The sequence below is a fragment of the Leopardus geoffroyi genome, chromosome C2 (assembly GCF_018350155.1).
Source record: "Leopardus geoffroyi isolate Oge1 chromosome C2, O.geoffroyi_Oge1_pat1.0, whole genome shotgun sequence".
In the NCBI taxonomy this organism is placed as follows: Eukaryota; Metazoa; Chordata; class Mammalia; order Carnivora; family Felidae; genus Leopardus; species Leopardus geoffroyi.
In genome coordinates this window covers 80,875,526-80,893,669 of record NC_059333.1, presented here as the reverse complement: position 1 = coordinate 80,893,669, position 18,144 = coordinate 80,875,526, and the positions used below count along the sequence as shown (strand labels likewise).

The window sequence follows — 18,144 nt, the reverse complement described above, 5'->3', positions numbered from 1 at the left end:
CTCTCTCTCTGACCCTCGCCTACTTGTGCTCTCTCTGTCTCTCAAAATAAATAAAATAAAAAAAAAAGAAAAAAAAAAAGAAACTTCTTGGGCTTTTCATGTCATCTGTGGTCACTTTGGCCCTGTAAGCCAAGAATACGGAGTGAGCCTCTTGCTTTGTTTTCTCTGTAATCTGGCTGTAGTTCTTCTTATAAAGAGTCATATGGAGTGGGAAGGGAGCTGAAAAAGTCTCTCCTCTGTTTCTTGTTCTTCATTCTTCTCTCTCTCTCTCTTTTTTTTTAACGTTTTATTTATTTTTGAGACAGGGAGAGACAGAGCATGAACGGGGGAGGGTCAGAGAGAGAGGGAGACACAGAATCCGAAACAGGCTCCAGGCTCTGAGCTGTCAGCACAGAGACCGACGCAGGGCTCAAACTCATGGACCGTGAGATCATGACCTGAGCCGAAGTCGGCCGCTTAACCGACTGAGCCACCCAGGCGCCCCATTCTTCTCTTTTCTTAAAGTTTGTTTGTTTTTTATTTATTTGCTTACTTATTTACTTATTTATTTATTTATAGTAATCTCTCTACTCTATACTTGTGGGGCTCGAACTTACCACCTCCAGATCAAGAGTGTCATGCTCTTCTGATGGAGCCAGCCCAGCGTCTCCTTGTTCTTGAGTCTTAAGCAGTGTTGACATAAAAGTGATACTGAGGAAGGAAATGATTAAGGCTCTCCACGCATGTGGAAAAGGGTTCAAATTCCAGCTCTTTCATTTCCTCGGTGACTTCAATTTTCTTATTCATACGATAGAGTAAGGCCCCCACATATGGCATGAAAAGGAGAGGCAATATAATAAGCAAATTGCTTTTGCTCCCCAAATGGTAGGTATTATTTGCATGTCCTATTTTTTCATTCCTGCTGTCATTGCCCCAGCTCCTATTATATCTCCACTGATGGCAGCTTGCAAACTGGTCTCTGTGCCCCACGCTCGCAGTCTCTGCTCCTGCCATCCACTTTCCAGGAAGCTGGCAGAAAAATCAGTGTAAAACACAAGGATGCATGCCATGCCCCTGGATGAAATCTTTTAAGAGCTTCCAATTTTCTCGGAATAAAGTCTGAAATCTCCAATATGGCATCCTCCCAGAAGTAGTCTCATGAGTTTGTCTACTTTCACTCACTCACGTTACGGTTACCGTTAGGAGCACCTTTCAAATGCCAGATACTAAGCCAAAGGCTTCATACAGGTCATTTCACATAACCCTGAAGACAACACCATCATTAATATCTCCATGATACAGAAGAGGAAAGAGGCTCAAAAGAGGCTCAGAGAGGAGCGCCTGGGTGGCTCAGTTGGTTAAGCGTCAGACTTTGGCTCAGGTTATCATCTCACTGTTCCTGGGTTCCAACCGAGCATGGCATGGCACTCTGCAATGACGATGGGGAGCCTGCTTTGGACCCTCTGTCCCCTTCTCTCTCAAAAATAAATAAACATTAAAAAAAAAAAGAGGCTCAGAGAGGCTGAGGGACCCAAACCCATACTCAGCTAGTTGGTGGTAGAGATCTGAATTCACTCTGTGCGGCACCTCCTGGAACTGGAGCTCCGTGGTCCCAGCAGCGATGCTTCCTCAGCAGCTGGCCAGCCAGCAGCCTAGCAGGAGGGGAAGGGCGGTAGCAATACCTGGAAGAAGGGTGTTGAGGGATGAGAGGAGGATGTGACCTCCCCTTTCCCAAGTTGAGTTGGTGGTGGGGAGTGGTCACCTCAATTTGGAGACAGAGTTCTGTGTCAGGGCTTCAGGCGCTGGGAGAGTTCCCCACACTGTGTGTTCCCAGAGGGCCCAAATGACTTCCACCCCCCTTTCCCTCCAAGTACATAGATAGCCTCGTGCCAAGTGGGTGCTCAAAACTCAGTTGGGTGACGATTGTTGCCAACGGTGGTTCCATTCTCTCTATGGGAACTGGAGTGGTGGCCCAAGGCTGCTTCTGGCCCTCCTGTGGGGCGGTTTTCTGTGTCAGCGCCCCACCCCCCCACCCCGGGCACCGGGGATGGTCAGTATACAGCGGTGACACCTGCTCCACAGGCGGTGCAAGCCTTCCCCTAGCAGCCCCAGTTCAGCCCCAGTGAAAGGAAGGAACTTCACTCCCTTCAACACCGCACCTGAGGCCTCCCGTCCCGCCAGCCTGCAGGCAGCTTGGGGGCCACACTCTTGTATCTGCAGTGTTTGTGAGCACCTAGCACATGCTACGCCCGGTGTTGGGCAGGATCGGGTCAAACCCCGTGAAAGAGATTTTGCCTTTTTATATCCTACATAAGAAGAGTTCAGAGACGTTAAGTGACTTGCTCAGTCACACAGGCAGTCGGTATCGGAGCCAGGATTTACAGTTCCCGCTCGTGAGGACGGAAAGCCTGTGAGTGTAGCATTCGACCCTCCGGGACCTGGGGCGTGGTGGGGAGAGCCGGCATTTGGGGATCCCGGCCCTCCGCGTCGCCCCTCCCCTCGTTCCTCCTTCCGCCTTCCTCGGTGACGGTGGCGGTGGGGGGTGGTGGAAGCGGGGTCTCCGCATCACGAGGTGCCCTAACCCGTCACCCCTAACCCGGAGGCCCGCCCGCGGGCGACCCCCGGAGGGCCAGGCCAGGGTGTCTGGGGCGCCGTGCGACCGGGGACCCACCCCGTCGGCCCGACTATTTGCATAACGGAGACCTTCGCTTCCCCCGCCCCTCCGCCGCGCTCTTCTTCCCTCCTTCGCCGTCCCCTCCACCCCTCAGCCCCAGTCCCCCGCTCCTCCCCAGCAGACCCTCCTGCCGGGACCTGGCGCCGGGCTCCCAGCTGCCGGGCTCCCCTGCGGCCGCGGCGCGCGGAGACGGGCGGCACCTGGGGGAGGGGAGTGCGGGGCCGGGCCAGGGAAGACATCTGGGGCACTGCCGGGCGCTAACAAAGGGAGCGGCTGCGGGCCGGCGAGGGCGCGGAGCGGGCGGAGGGGCCGCAGCCCCGGCGGCCGAGCGCGCAGCGAGTGAGTAGGGGTGCGCAGGGCGGCGGCGCGGCCCGGGGCCCGGGCGGAGGCGTGTGCGAAGGGGCACGGGAGGGGAGCGGGGCGGCGGGGCGCGCGGAGCCGGTGCCCAGCGCCGCCTCGGCAGTCTCGCCGGCCGGCTGGCCACCGTGGGGCCGGGGTGTCTCTGGCTTTCTCCCGGCCCGGGGACCGCCTTGGCTTTCCCCCGGGGCTCCGAGAGTCTGCGGACCCACAACAAACCCACGTGCGCTCGGCCCCCGGGAGCCCCGCTTCCCGCACCGCGCCACGGGTCAGGTGCGGGACGCCCCGCGCGCTCCGGGTTCCTGCGCATTCCCGCCGCTAGATTTAAGGACCGGGAAACTGAGGCCTGCGGCGGGGGTGGGGGCTCAGGCACCATAACAAACGCACGTGCGCTCTGCGCGGGGATCCCGGCGCCCGGCTGGCCGCGGAACGGCCGCCCTGCGGAACCGGGCCATTGTCTCAAGCCGCGGGGGAGGGAGAGGCGCTAGGGGCGCCGCTGGCCAGAGGAGGACGACAGACACATTGAAAAGGTACCACTTGGCCCTCAGGCCAAACTGCCAGTCTGCCAAAAGGGGAGAACAAAACACGAAAGCGGCTACAAAAAGCTTTGCCCCAGGCCGAGAGCCTGTCCCCGGCCGTGGTGCATTACTGGATGTGACCAGGGCAGCCCCTCACTTCCAGCGCACCGGGGTTGAATTAAGAGCCCATGGGTCCCTCTCCAAAAAAAGACCGTGCCTAGTGCACCATTGTCCCTGCACTCAGGCGACTGCCCCTGCTGGGAGATGGCGAGCGCCTCCCCAGCCTGCAGAAACAATAGTCCAATTTAAACAGCGCCCAGCGCGGTCTTGGTCTTCTCGGCCCTTTGCTTGAGCTTTGCCTTGTAGGTCCTTGCGTCTGGCACTGGCCCCTTTTGGCTTGAGACTCGCTTTGCGTTTTTAGTTTTTACAGGCGAGGCCAGCCGAGGCCTCTTGTTCTGGGTAGGGACGCTCTTATCTTCAGTTAGATCAGTTTGAGAGAAATTCCGAGGTCCAGATAAGAGGGCTCTTGTTTGTTTTGTTTTTGCTTTGCTTACATGTGCTCTGCTCACCTTGGCAGGTTTTGGTTCATCAGACCTGCTCGGGCAGCCGTGAAGTGGGTGGGTGGGTGCATTGGCCTGTTAGGGAATGGTGCTGGTGCAGAAGTAAGACCCTGAGGTTGTGGGAGTGGGGGGGCGGGGGTTGGGGTGTGCAGGCATGGAGGCACCGCTGCTAGAGTGCTCTTGCTGAGCTCACTGGCCGCCAGTCCCTCTGGAGGTTAAACGTGTCCCCGGGGAGAACTGGAGGGCCTTCAGCTCCAAGCCACTGTTACTGAGGATCTAAAGGGGATCTAGGGAACCCTCTTATTTTACAAGCGGGTAATGTTGGCCTGGAAAATGCCTTGCGGGAGTTTAAACCAGTGAAATGGGAAAGAGAATTTTGAGTATGGGTCTCCCAGTTCCCACACTGCCCCTGGCCTTGACAGCCCCCAAAGGCACAACCAGGTTAGTCTGAAAATCAGTGGCCCTAGAACAGAGTTAAACAAAGAAAGTAATTCAGATGGAAAGCTGCACCCTTCCATTATCTCTTTTAAGAGTTCTTATTCGTTTGGGAAAAGATAGATTTAGTAATTCTTTACTTTTCTGCTAGCCTTTCATAAACTTTGGTATTTTTCTCTTCTCACTGTCCCTTTCCCCTCAATTTGGAATAGGGCCAGATATGGGGACTTAGATATTTGCCTCTCATCTCTGTGCCAGGAAGCCTTTGTTTGGGCCTAAGCATTAGGCTGTTGACATCAGACCCACAGGGAAGAAAGTGTCTCTTAGCAAGCTACTCCTGAGCCACTTGTGGGAGAACAAGGCGTTGTTTTCATTGATTTTATTTAATTAAATTCTTTTTGAGAGTTCCACGGAAGTAGCTGCCTATTTTTGTATTTGGCAGAGGAAAAGTTGGAAAACCAAAAAAACCAAAAAAACAAAACAAAACAAATCAAAACAAAAAAAAAAAAAAACAAACCAAAAAACCAAAACAAACAAAAAACCAAAAAAATAAAAATTAAAAAACCCGACAACAAATACTTGGAGTCCGGGTTTCCCCAAAGCTAATGTGCTGTTTTGTCCTGCCCCTGTTATCTCCTAGCTACACTTGTTTCTTTTCTTAGGGTTTCTAGAGCGTTTCATTTTTGTGGTAATTCCACTGTATAGCTTTTTTATCGGGATGCTTGCCTTATAAGGAACCTTAGGAATCATCAGGCCAGACCCTTTTATTTAACAGATGGGAAAACTGAGGCCCAGAGAGGAGAAATCACTTGCCTAAGGACATGCAGCAAGGTGTCTGCTTTTAATTTCTCTTTGTGCGTAAAAGGAAAACCGTTGCATCAAATGAGTTGTTGTTGGTACCCCAGAGTAAAGTCAAAGTTATGATGGTTGTTATAACGACACTCTATAAGTCTGAGAATGAATTCCTTAAGGAATTAAATAGGTGTTGGTTATGGTACAGAGCCATGGATCCCTATGGTAGATATGGTGAGGACTATTGCAGTTATCATTGGGGATCACTTTTCTGTAGTGTTTACTAAGTGGTTCACTCCACCCTTGCCCTGGCCTCCTACATGTTCCCCTGCTATTGCTTGCTTCCCCAGTGGGGACCTGCTTTGAACATAATCGTAAAGCAAAAGGCAGCAAGAAGCCAGAAGACAGAGACCCCACTTAGCTTTCTGAGCTATTAACCTCCTGGGCTCCAGTTCCTCGCTTCCTTGGACAGTGAAAGTCCTTCCTGCCCAGGCTCTGCACAGGCTGTTCCAGGGGAGTGGAAGATGCTTAGGCCTTAGGATCAGAGGAGTTTGGGTCAGCTCTTCTGTGTCCTGTGTTCCTTGAGAATATGATTATTTAATGTGAAGGGAAGGATGGGTATGTATATCCTGGCGTTGTTGTGGGTATCCAGCCATGTGACACATGCTTATGCCTGCTCAGACCTCTTGGCAGGCTCCAGTGCTCACCGGCTTTTTAAGTGGCAGAGGATGTTGGTGGGAGAATAACCCCATAGAGTAAGCCCTCTACTCAAATTAGGGGACCCTACCTAGTTAACAAAGAGGGGTGAATGCCTGCCACATTGTAAAGGGGGCCTTTGGAGAGTTGTAAAGTTTGTGTGACTCTAAGGTAATTAAACCTAGTAAGAAACAAATAAAAAACAAAGCTGTGCAGTCTAAAGTGATGGCATTCATTCATTCTGTGTTACTGACAAACAGGCAGGCTAGGGCTGGGGTTTGGTGTTGACCTGGAGTTACAGAGAAGCCCTCCCACCCTTTTTTTCAAATGGATGCAGAACACATTTGGATCTCCCCTCAGAAGCTGTCTTCAGAGGGGTACCTGGGTGGCTCAGTTGGTTAAGCGTCCGACTCTTGATTTCGGCTCAGGTCATGATCTTAGGGTTCCTGGGATCAAGCCCTGTGTTGTGCTCTGTGTGCTGACAGTGCTGAGCCTGCTTGGGATTCTCTCTCTCCCTCTCTCTCTCCCCCTGCCCTGGTCATGCTCCCAGGCACATGCTCTTGTTCTCTCTCTCTCTCTCAAAAATAAATAAATACACTTAAAAAAATCACTGCAATAAGAAATTGTCCTCAGGAACCCACAGAAAGTAGATCTAATTTATCTCAATATTGACTGGGGAGGGGGCATGGAGAGGGGTGTTCCCTTTTTCTCTGGGAATCAAACCAATGATGGTAAACGAGTGAGTGGAAGAGGAAGGCTTCAAAGAGAATGTAGCTCTCTAAAGTTGTGAGGATGTGGTTGCATTAAAAAAATGACAGGAGGGGCGCCTGGGTGGCTCAGTCAGTTAAGCATCCAACTTTGGCTCAGGTCATGATCTTGCGGTTTGTGGTTCGAGCCCCGTGTTGGGCTCTGTGCTGACAGCTCAGAGCCTGGAGCCTGCTTCAGATTCTGTCTCTCTCTCTCTCTGCCCCTCCCCTGCTCCTGCTCTGTGTCTCTATTTCTCAAAAATAAATAAACGTTAAAAAATGACAGGAATAGTTCATTAATGAAATTCACAGTACCTTATGGAACATTAGAATACTGAGAATTTGCTCAGACCTGGTATCAGTGATTTATTCACTAAAAACTGAATTGGGGAAAAATACATTTTCTTGCTTGTGTGCGTGTGTACTGAAACTACATGATGGCATTCTGATTCCAGTAGATGTACTTTTTATAGTCTCTTCTGTAACAGTAACATAGTAAGCAATGCAGTTTCACCGCATTAAAATACTGGAGAGGTTTTCGAAATCATTACTAGCCTTCAGAATCAATTTCGTGATTTAAATTTTATTTATTGTTCTGATTATAAAAATCAAGTATGCCCACTGGGAACAATTTGGAAAGTATAAAAAAGTATAGAGACACAGAAAAAGATTACGTTATTCAAAGGTAACCACTATTAACATTTGGCAGTTTTCCCTCTGGTCTTTTTTTTTTTTTTTTTTTTCCAAATGGATGTATTTTCTTTAAATGGTTGAGAACATGCTGTATGTGCAGTCATCTCTTGCCTTTCTTGCTTAACCTTCTCAGATGTACTTGACATAGTTTAAGTCCATATTAAAGTTGCGTCTTTCATTCATCACCCATATCAGCTGCTCAGCACCTCCAAGTTTACATGGCCCATGGGATCTGGTCACTTCAGTGGTATTTCAATGAGGGCCTAGAGAGGAAGGTGCCTCCAGCTTCCTCCCCCTCTCCCACCCTGCCTCAAGCATTCAAACTCCAGTCATTTTTGTTACTTTTTATTTTAGAAAAAGTTTAAAGTCTAAGGTGGAGGGGGAAGGGCACTGCATGTGACCTTGGGTTCTGGTACTATCCTTTGTCCTCCAGCAGCTTAAGCAGTTTCTGTAGATGTTAAATCATCAACTCCATGGTCATTTACTAATTCAGTCCTCACGTATTCGAGTGCCCACTCTAAACCAAAGATGTGTGAGAAGAGCTTAGCTTTAAAGAAGCTCATGGTCCGGTGGAGGGGACCAGGAAACAAGAGACTGGTACAGGGTGCTGTGGGACCACAGAGGAGGGGCAAGCACCCAAGACTGGAGCATCCATGAGTAAGGCTTCTGGGATGAAGGCCACTGTGGGATAGCCCAGGCACTTCTCATTTGCCCTATGGTAATTGACACTGTGAATAATGTGTTTGTGAATTAATCCCTGTCTACATTCCAAGATAGTTTGCATCGTGTAGAATCCTAAGGTTAAAATGACTGGGTTACACTGTGAAGGATATGATCATTTGAAAAATTTCATAGATTTAGTCCCAATTACATAGAAAGTCCTAACGTACCAAAGTATTACATATTGTGGGAGCAGTAGAAGTTAAAAGCACATGTAATTCAGTATTTGATTTTTTTTTTTTTTTTTTACTGAGGTATAATTGACATACAACATTGCATTAGTTTTAGGTGTAGAACTTAGTGATTTGATATTTGTATATACTGTGAAATGATCACCACGATAGATCTAGTTAAAATCCGTCACCACGTGTAGTTACAGACTCTTTTTTCTTATGATGAAGGATTTGAATTCTTGCTCATCATTCATCACAGGTGGAGACCTGGACAAGCTAGTTAAGCTCTCTGAACTTCAATTTGCTTCTCTATAAAATGGGCTTAACAGCTCCAACTTTACCGGGCCATTGTGAGGATTAAATGAAATCATAGCTAAACGGTCCACTGCAGTGACAGGTAAACAGGAAGCACTCAGTAAGCGATGGCTATTATTGCTATAATTGGGATTTTCACACCCTGCAGAAACTTTGGCCCTGATATTTTTTCTTAACATGACAGCAGGTCATTGTGTGGCTTTGTGTGCCGAGGGAAGCAGCAAGTTGATCACAATGGAACCACCTACCAGGTGACAAATTGATCACTTGCATGATGCAGTATAAAAAAAGTCTGATCTTGGGCAATTTCAAATGTACAAAAGTAGAAAGAATGGTGTAATGAACCCCTGTAAACAATCACTTATCTTCAACAATTATCACAACTCATAGCTGACGTATATCCCCACAGGCCACCCCAGATGACTTTGAAGCACATCCCAGACATCTTATCAGCATGATGCATATCTGAGTCGTGCTGCTCCTGGAGCCTGTCTCTGCTGTCACTGTTAGGGGACTGTGTGTGTGTGTGTGTGTGTGTGTGTGTGTGAGAGAGAGAGAGAGAGAGAGAGAGAGAGAGAGAGAGAGAGACAGGGGTTGGTGGGGAGCCAACCCAAGAACTTAAGTTTTATCGCTCAAGTGAGGAGGCCCCACTGCATGCCAAACTGGCAGGATAGAAGGAGCACTGAATGTAGAATCAGGAGACCTAATTTTGCAGAAGGTCCCCACCCTTTTCCAGTTGTAGGCTTTTGGCAAGTGACTTCTGAATTTCTTTGAGCGCATTTGAAAGTTTGGCGAATATCGAATGAGGTAATCCATGCAGCAGCCCAAGCAGCTTGGTGCTGGGGTGGGGGTGGGGAGCTGAGTCAGACTTGAACCCAGCCTTCCCCTCCTGAGAGGCAGGGCTTCCATATGGAATTAAGGTCACGGACTGCTGGCCCCTCGGCCCAGGATGCACTCAGGGAGTGCTCCTGCCAGTCTCATTCTGAGGATGCGGAGGTCGCTCAGACGAACACCTGGAACCCACAGCACTCCGTACCCGCCAATCTGTCCTTGTCCCTTGTCCCCTGTCACTTAGCCCATCCCTCTGATTTATGGATGAGGGTCAGGAAGCCCAGAGAAGGTAGGGCCTGCCAGCCATGCCTGAGTGATAGGTCCTGCCTGAGACCCCTTTCCCTCCAGGTTTGATGACCTTGGTCTCTTCCATCTGGCTGTTCACCAAAGTAGGTATTTCTGACTCAACTGAAAGAATAAAGTTGATTTGATTTAGTAATTAAGTCAAAGCCTTCTTTTTAATCCTCTGGGGGTTCCACGATGTCAGGGCCTGTACTGTGACTTGTGGTCTCTGGCTTTTGCTAGCTGGCTGTGTGACCTTAGGCAAAAGGCATGCCACCATGGGTACCCTACCTCAGGGACCTGTGTCATAGTCCCCCGGACCCCTTCCAGCTCTGAGATGATCGATGACAAAGGGGGAAAGGTACACCTAAGGCCAGGTGGCTTCTTCATACAAGTAGTAAGTAAAATCTGTTTCCCTTTATGATATTCAGAGTAAAAAATTACCCCTCACCTTTTGCCATTTTCCCCAATCCCACTTCTCTCCAAAGTGACTACTGTTTGCACTTTTGTGGGTCTTTCTGCCCCTTTTGTATACATTTACTTGTGTATTCATGGTTCTACACAGATATGTTAAAAAAAATTTTTTTTAAAGTTCATTTATTTTTGAGAGACAGCATGAGCAGGGGAGGAGCAGAGAGAGAGGGAGACACAGAATCCGAAGCAGACTCCAGGCTCCGAGCTGTCAGCTCAGAGCCGGATGTGGGGCTTGAACCACAGACTGTGAGGTCATGACCTAAGCTGAAGTCGGACACTTAACCGACTGAGCCACCCAGGTGCCTCTTCACAGATACATTTTTAAAACTCAGTAAATGGATCCCATAACAACTGCCACTTTACAAGACTGCCTTTTCCACCTGACTATATGTGTTAGAGATCTTTCCCTCTCCGTGCATGCAGATGCTTTTTTTGTAGTTGCATTACAATCTATATTATGATGTTTGCTTAACTGTAAAAATTTTCCATAAAAATATATTTCTAAGTATATTTAGACCTTGGACATAAGGAACAATGGCTGTAAATGTCAGTGGTTAAATGGAACCAGTCCATTAGGCTCTGGAAAGGGTGGCGAGGGACCAGGCACAGGGACGCTGAGGACCACACCCTGGAAAGCTGGAACGAAGGGCTCCTGGGGAATTACTAAGAGGCTGACTGTTTGGACAGGGTTATTTTTGGAGATAGCCTGCTGGCTTGGGTGCCCTTGGCTGCAAGTGCAAGGCACTGAGCTGCGTCATCACCTTCTCCTCCTCCTCGCACGTTCCCTGGCACTGTCAGGTTTGTTTCTGTTCCCAGGACCTGAGGGGACCCAGTGGGAGGCCTGGAACAGGGACGGAAGGGAGAGAGGGAAGAAGAGGAGTATTTGATCTCAGGCTTGGAGGAGGGAGTGCACCCGTGCCACTCTGCTCTGTCTGGTTGATCAGACCCATCTGGAGTGTTTTGTTTCCCTGGCTCTGATACAGATCATGGGAAAAGGAAGCAAATCCAGGGATGGGCTCCTTGGAAGACAGAAGTTTAGGACACCGTGTTGGAGGTGGGATAAGTGTGGGCATTGGACTTTCCAGCCTGCAGGGGATCGTAAGTGGCACCTGCTTCATGTGGAAGAAGGATGGGAGGAGCACTGAGTGGTTGCTGTGGAGGGGAGAACCAGCACAGGTTGGAAGAAAAGCACAGGAGGATGGGAGATAAGGAAGAACTTATTCGGCAGAACTTCCCGACTGTGGAACAAACTGTGTCACGGGGCCGCGAACTCCCTGGGGGGAGTATTCAAGCCGACGTTGCGTGTGAACTTTGCAGTTTGGTTGTGGAGTGGTTGACCGAAGTGCCTGCTAAGGCCCCTTCCGTCCTTGGGAGCCTATCGGACAAGAGCCTGTGGGACCAGAAGTAGAAAGAGGCAAACTAGGACTGCAGGGTCAGGACAGGTTATGGAGGGCGTAACTGGAGCTTTGTAAAGGTCGAATAAAATGGAAGCCTTCAAAGGAGGCTGAAACATTGTTTCCCCTGGATCTTGGCAACCTTCCTCCTGTTCTGTCCTTGGCTTCAGCTCTACTTGACTTTTTATTCATAAATTATTTCCATAGTAATAAATATATCACATACACTTTAGATGACCAGGAAATCTGGCAACCAGAAAAGAACTACGTGTCCCAGGAGGATGATTCTAAATTTTTTTTTGATTACGGTCTTTCTAAATTTGCATCCATCTCCTGGTTTCCCTAGCCCAGTGCTGAGATGTCAGTCAACTTTAATTTTAGCAACACTGTACCCTTTGCAACCTCTTGAATGTCCTCCGATAGCACCCGCCATATTTAATGCTTGTGCCTTTCTTTTCTGTGGTTTAAGAGGAGCCTCTTGGACCTAAGGGTTAGTTGCGTCTTGGTGAGGGCAGCATGGCAAGCTTACCAGGTTCTGGGCTTTTGCTGTGCCCCTGGCCCTGATGAAGCACTATGTATGTTCTCTCATTCAGTCCTCATAGCGACACTGTGTCTTGGGGTCATTAGCTCCGTTTTGCAGATGAGAAAACTGAGCTTCAGAGAGGGGTAGAGACTCCCCCCGAAGATTCACTGCTGCTGACTACTGAAGCTGGCCTGGGGCAAAGCTCTTTCTCTATGGTATGTTACAGGTTTATCCACTGCTAATCATTCCAAGTCCTTTGAGTCGGAGAAGGGCTTCGTCCTTAGTTTCACAGGGGGCTTGGCTCAATTTCTCCGTACAGGGGCTGATGGAAATTTTCTGTCATTCCCCTGAGAACATATGAAAGGAAGAATTCACGGGACATTCATGTGTGGATAGCATTTGCTGTCATTCGTTTTGGTTACGAGTTGTTTGCGTCAAGCCTGGTTTGCGTTTTTTTGTTTTTGTTTTTTTGCTTGCCCTTTAAAGCTAGGATATCCACCTGACTCGTTATCTGGTTATGACTAGGAACACACATACCGGTGGTGAGTATGGCCACAGATTAGTGGGTACCGCTGCTTGGCTACCTTAAATGCCTTTGGCTTGTAAATAGAACTCAGTATAGGCATTGTTATGGGCTTATCTTGCACCTGTGGTTTTAGGCTCTTAAACAGTTTCTTCTCTTGTAAAGTTTATTCAACAATAATTGATTCATCAAGTATTTATTGAGGACCTATTATGTGCTAGTCATTGGGAATATTTACACATGTTGCAGGTAATATATACACGTATTCAGTGTAACTAGCAAGGCCTTGGGAGTTAATGGCAGACAGACTTCTTGTGTCACCCCACCCTCTTCTTCTCAGAGTCCTTGCTTTGTTCATTCATTCAACAAACATCGAATGCCCGTTATAGCCAATGCACAGTGTGCGTTTTAGAATAGACACCCAGATACTCCCACAGTTTTGTTCTTAGTTGGAGGTAGACACTTAGATGTTAATTACGATCTTGTGTGATAAACCTTATGAAGCCGGGAAGAAGGTGTAGTGAGTTTGGGAAAGGTTTCTGGAGCAGGTGATGCCTAAGCTGGGTTTTGGAGGGCGGTAGCTGTTAGCCTCCAGGGAAAGGGCATTTGCAGGAGAAGGGGCTGCAGGAGGAAAGGTGTGGGGTGAAGAATGGCCCGTTGGCATGTGCGGGAGAGCCCCTAGGAGATTGGTGTTCCTGCAGAGGAGCGCGACAAGGCAGGAGTGGGGATGAGGCTGGAACTGTCGCATGCATTATCTATAATTTTCACAACTTCCCTCTGTGGCATATTCTGTTATCTCTGTTTAGTAGGTGAGGAAACAGAGGCTGAAGGAAGTTGGGTGACATGCTCACAGTCAGCGAGAGAGTGACTTAAGGTGCTTTTGTACTTGAATGTAGGCCTAATCAGCTCCCACAACGGTGCCTGCAGGGGCAGGTTGGGAAGGCCTGGCTTGCTGGCTAAGGGGCTTGTTCCTTCTCCATTGATCTTTCAAGGGTAATACCCTGTTGAATCTTCTTCCTTCTACCTGCATCATGTAGGTCTGTGTTGAAGTCCTCTTCTAAGGGTTGTTCTGGTTTTTGCCCTCCTTTTCATTCAGAGACTCAGTAGTCCAGAAATCTTCAAAGGAAACCTTTATGTGCCGAACTTTGTGGCAAGGGAGATGAAGAACCTTCATGCCCTTTCTCACAAGTTCCAGGTTCACTTAGCAGCCTAAGCATTACCTGTGAATGTTTAGTCTGGAGAAACCCTTGGGTACTGGAGAGGGAGCAAAATCAATCTGGGCTGGAAGAATCTGGAACAGGTGGGTCTTGAGCTGTTCCTTTAAGAATGAGTATGATCAGGAAGGTGGATGACTCATAGATGACCTCTAAGATTATTCTGTCTCTCCCCATGAAAAAAGGGACACCTTTGTCCTATTCTTCCCATCTCCCAAGCTAATTAGTTTCTGGCTTGGGCTTGGCTCTTGGGTCGAAGGCAGTATCCATTCAAGCATTCAAATAAAGTTTACTGAAAAGTAATCAACGGAGAGCTCAGAGACAAGAATGAATTAAAAGGGGGCTGTTCCAGAGCTAAGGAAACACGAGGATGCAGACATCATTGTGGAAAAGTTAATAAAGGAACAAAGTAGTATACACGGAAAACTGAATTGTTAGAGAGGGAAGGCTGAAGGAGGATCACAGTACATGCTGAGAAAAACGATAAGGAAATTAATCAGACAAAAGTCAGAGCTCTCAAGGTCACACAGAGGCGATCCCTCAGAACGATGACTGAGGCATCTGAGAGATACACATCACTTCTGTTCACGTTCCATTGACCAAAACGTGGACATGCCTGGCTGCAAAGGAGGCTGGAAGAACGTCTCCAGCGGGGGAGCTGGGCACCCTCTTAAAACTCAGGTCGGGGAGGTGCTTGGCTGGTTCAGTCGGTAGAGCATGTGACTCTTGATCTCAGGGCTGTGTTCAAGCCCCATGTTGGACGTAGAGCCTACTTAAAAAAAAAAAAAAGAAAAAGAAAAAAACCCAAAAACTCAGGAAGAGGAGGAAAATGGATATTGGGAGCATTTCGCCTATGCCACAGAGCAAAAGTCCTGTTGGCCTCAGGCTCGATCAGCAGCGGAAGAAGAGAACATGCAGAAGAAGAAATATTTACAGGGTTCTGAGGGAAAGGCAGCATGACTGAAGACTTTTGCACTGACGTATATCACTCTACAAGGATAAGGCAGGTAGCCATTTTCATGCATGCTAGAACAAAGGGAATAGGGCCTACGTGAGCTCTTCTCGGGAAAACCTACCTGATCATGAGAAGGATGAATCAAAAGTGGGCTTAGGAAGGCATGGTTAAGGGTCATTTGGTGAGCTCTTAACCTACTCAAATAGAAGCTAAGCAAGAATGTGAGAAGTAACAAGAATGTTAAGTGAAGAGGAAAGTGTATGTGCTAGCTTTCCCACTCTCATACTGTCTAAAGAGAAAAAGCCATGGGTGGGACACCTGGATGGCTTAGCCGGTTGAGCGGCTGACTCTTGATTTTGGCTCAGGTCATGGTCCCAGGGTTGTGGGATTGAGCCCCTTGTCAGGCTCCAGGCCGAGAAGGTTGCAATTCTCCAGCCCTCCTCCCGCCCCCACCTCTCTCCCTCTCTGCCCCTCCCCACTCTCTCTCTCTCTCTCTCAAATAATAATAAAAAAGTCATGGCTCTAACCAGTCAACTCATTGTTTTCTTAAACTTGGAGGGATCTTTTGTTTGTTTGTTTATTTATTTATTCTGAGAGAGAGCGAGCGAGAAGGGAGAGAAAGCGAGTGAGGGAGGCCACTTTGCGAGGGTGATGGAGAGAGAATCCCAAGCAGGCTTCTTCCTGTCAGCACAGAGCCGGACAGAGCACTCCAACCCCTGACCCTGAGATGGTGACCTGAGCTGAAATCAAGGGTCAGACACGCAACCGACGGAGCCACCCAGGCGCCCCAAACTTGGAGGAATCTTTGGGGAAATAATATCTATTTGGGGGGAGAAACATTTATTAAAAGTCTGGCATTTAGGAAATTTTACTTTTCCGTGGAATGGAAAGAAAAGAAAATTTAAAAATAAAAAACAGCTACTTTATTAAGTAGTTCCACCCATCCTTGTTTCATGCCTTCTTTCATCCTCCATACGTCCATCTACATGTAAAGGTAGAGACAGGTGAAGAATGATATTAATCTTTTTTTTTTTTTTTTCTGGATGGAGGGATCTTGGGTGACTTTTAGCTCTTTATAATTTTGTGTTAGGCTATTAAAAGGTATTTTTTGTAAGTTTCTTAAAAATTTTTTTTCTAATGTTTATTTTTAAGAGAGAGAAAAAGACAGAGTGAGAGCAGGGTAGGGACAGAGAGAGAGGGAGACACAGAATCCGAAGCAGGCTTCGGGCTCTGAGCTGTCAGCTGTCAGATCATGACCTGAGCCAAAGTCGGACACTCAACCAGTTGAACCACCCAGGCGCCCCTTAAGTTTATTTATTTTTGTCAGTGCAGAGCCAGGTGCAGGGCTCTATGTCATGAACCATGAGATCATGACCTGAGCCGAAATCGAGAGTCAGATGTCTAACCAACTAAGCCACCCAGGTACCCCTCAAAAAGGTATTGTTAGATGCTGATGCTCAGGGTGCGGAGAGCAGGTGGGAGACACAATAGGTGAATCAGACATTGTCTTTTCATGGGGAAGCTGGTGAGTCAGTTGCATGAATGCTGAACTCTGAGCAGAATGAGACACTGTAAAACGGATGACCCACGGGGCGGTGGGGCCCAGAGGACTAAGGGGAAGGTTTCACGAAGGAGACGGAGTTTGAACTGGACGGTGGAAGAATGACAAGCGTTCTGATGGGTCAAGGATGGGCGAAGGGCATGCCTAGCAGGGGCGGGGGCACAGGCTTGGAGGAGTGAAGGCAGGCCATGTCTGGGTAGCTGTGAGGCATTTGTGGTGGTTGGGGAACAAAGGATGGACGGAAGAGTAGCCGCTGTTCATGAAGCGTGCACGGCGTGCCAGGTGCGACACACATCATCTCCCGGTTTCCCAGCAACCCTATAGGATGGTTACAATTACCCCTACCGTACGGATGAGGAAACTGAGGTTGAGAGACTTATTGGCCGAAAGTTGCACAGTGCGAGACGGTGGCTTGGACCCCCCATGCTGCCTGGGCTCCAGAGCCCACGATTTTTCCACTGTGCTGGGATTTGTAGTGCACAGAAGACCCGAGTGGCCACCGTTGTGAGACATAAATTAGAAAAAGACAAGCAAATGGGAACAATATTTTGATAGGTCAAGACTCGCCAGGTAACTATACTTCATGTATTTGCATACATCTAGACTTATGAAATACAAATCTATCTCACAGGTAAAACAGGTAAAGATAAAAGCCTAAACTGTGGTCCAGACTCTGCCATCTGGCAGCTGTGTAGCCTCAGGCTACCTAATCCATAAAAGGGGGTAATAAAATTGTGGGGCTGCCTGTCCCCAGATTGGTCTTTATGTTCAGATTAGATCATAGATGTAAAAAGATGACAAAGTGTGAAAGAGCCACACAGAACGGTTATTGCTGGCACACCCCTTGCCCCTGTGAGAACGTACAGACGTCTGTTAGGGCACCCACAGGTGTTCATAAAAACTCCCCCAGTCATGGCCGTGCTCCCTGCAGACTTGCAACAGCTTGGTCAACAGGTGAGAAGCTGTGCTCTGCTGACTCAGACTACCGGCTGGGGACTCTGATGGGAGGTAGTGGAGAGGGGGGCAGGCCGGTCCTCTGTCTGGGTCTCTCCCACTGCCGGGTGAGGGGAGGCTCCTGCCTGCCTTCCTGCTTGCTGGCAAAGTCTGGGCCAGAGTGGAGTCGGGACAGCTGCGAACAGCTTGGTGAGTTACACAGGGCCCAGGAGGGTGTTCCAGGCGCGCCAGGCTACCGGAAGGAATGTTGGAGTGGCCAGGTGAGCAGGCCCCTGCCATGTCTGTCTGGTAGAGGCATATGGTCTGGAAAATGGACCGGAGGGACAGAGACATCAGGGGCCTCTGGGGGGAGCAGTTTTCGGGAGTGCTGATGAGGACAAGGCCTTGGGGAAATTGGTCTCTCACACTACGCACGAGGAAGTGCCTGAGCACTGACCTAGGGTGGCCTGAGGTGACTTACATCTGCCCCAGGAAGTGTTGCAGTTGTTCCGGGGTCTGGGGTGGGGCCTGGCTTGCCACTCATCGGGCATCCGAAAGCCCCATCTTGTGTCTTGTGTGTGGGGGTGATGGGTGGTTTTAGAGGGAACTAAGCTGCTCCTTACTGCTGAAGAAACCAGTTCCTTCCTTTTCCTGCTGGTCTCTCTGCTGAGCCGAGACAGGCCTTTGAGCCCAGCATTAGCTCAGGACGGGCCCCTCAGACTGCTGGCACCCACAGGAAAGAGAAGACCTTTCATCTCGTATGCTGTCCTGTGTTCTGTGGAGTTAGCTAGGTTAG

General features: G+C 48.9%; 1 protein-coding gene across 5 annotated transcripts in view; it reads left to right on the top strand.

The window, feature by feature from the left end:
• Window positions 1–2,539: 2,539 nt before the first annotated feature.
• Window positions 2,540–18,144, top strand: part of ST6GAL1 (ST6 beta-galactoside alpha-2,6-sialyltransferase 1) — a 120,239-nt gene continuing 104,634 nt past the window's right edge. For 4 of the 5 annotated variants that reach the window (XM_045502642.1, XM_045502639.1, XM_045502640.1 and 1 more), the window contains exon 1: window positions 2,545–2,992. The gene's annotated coding sequence lies outside the window, so the exon portion shown is untranslated. Of the gene's footprint in view, window positions 2,993–18,144 lie in introns of all 5 variants that reach the window. The other variant, XM_045502643.1, reaches the window with a different exon arrangement.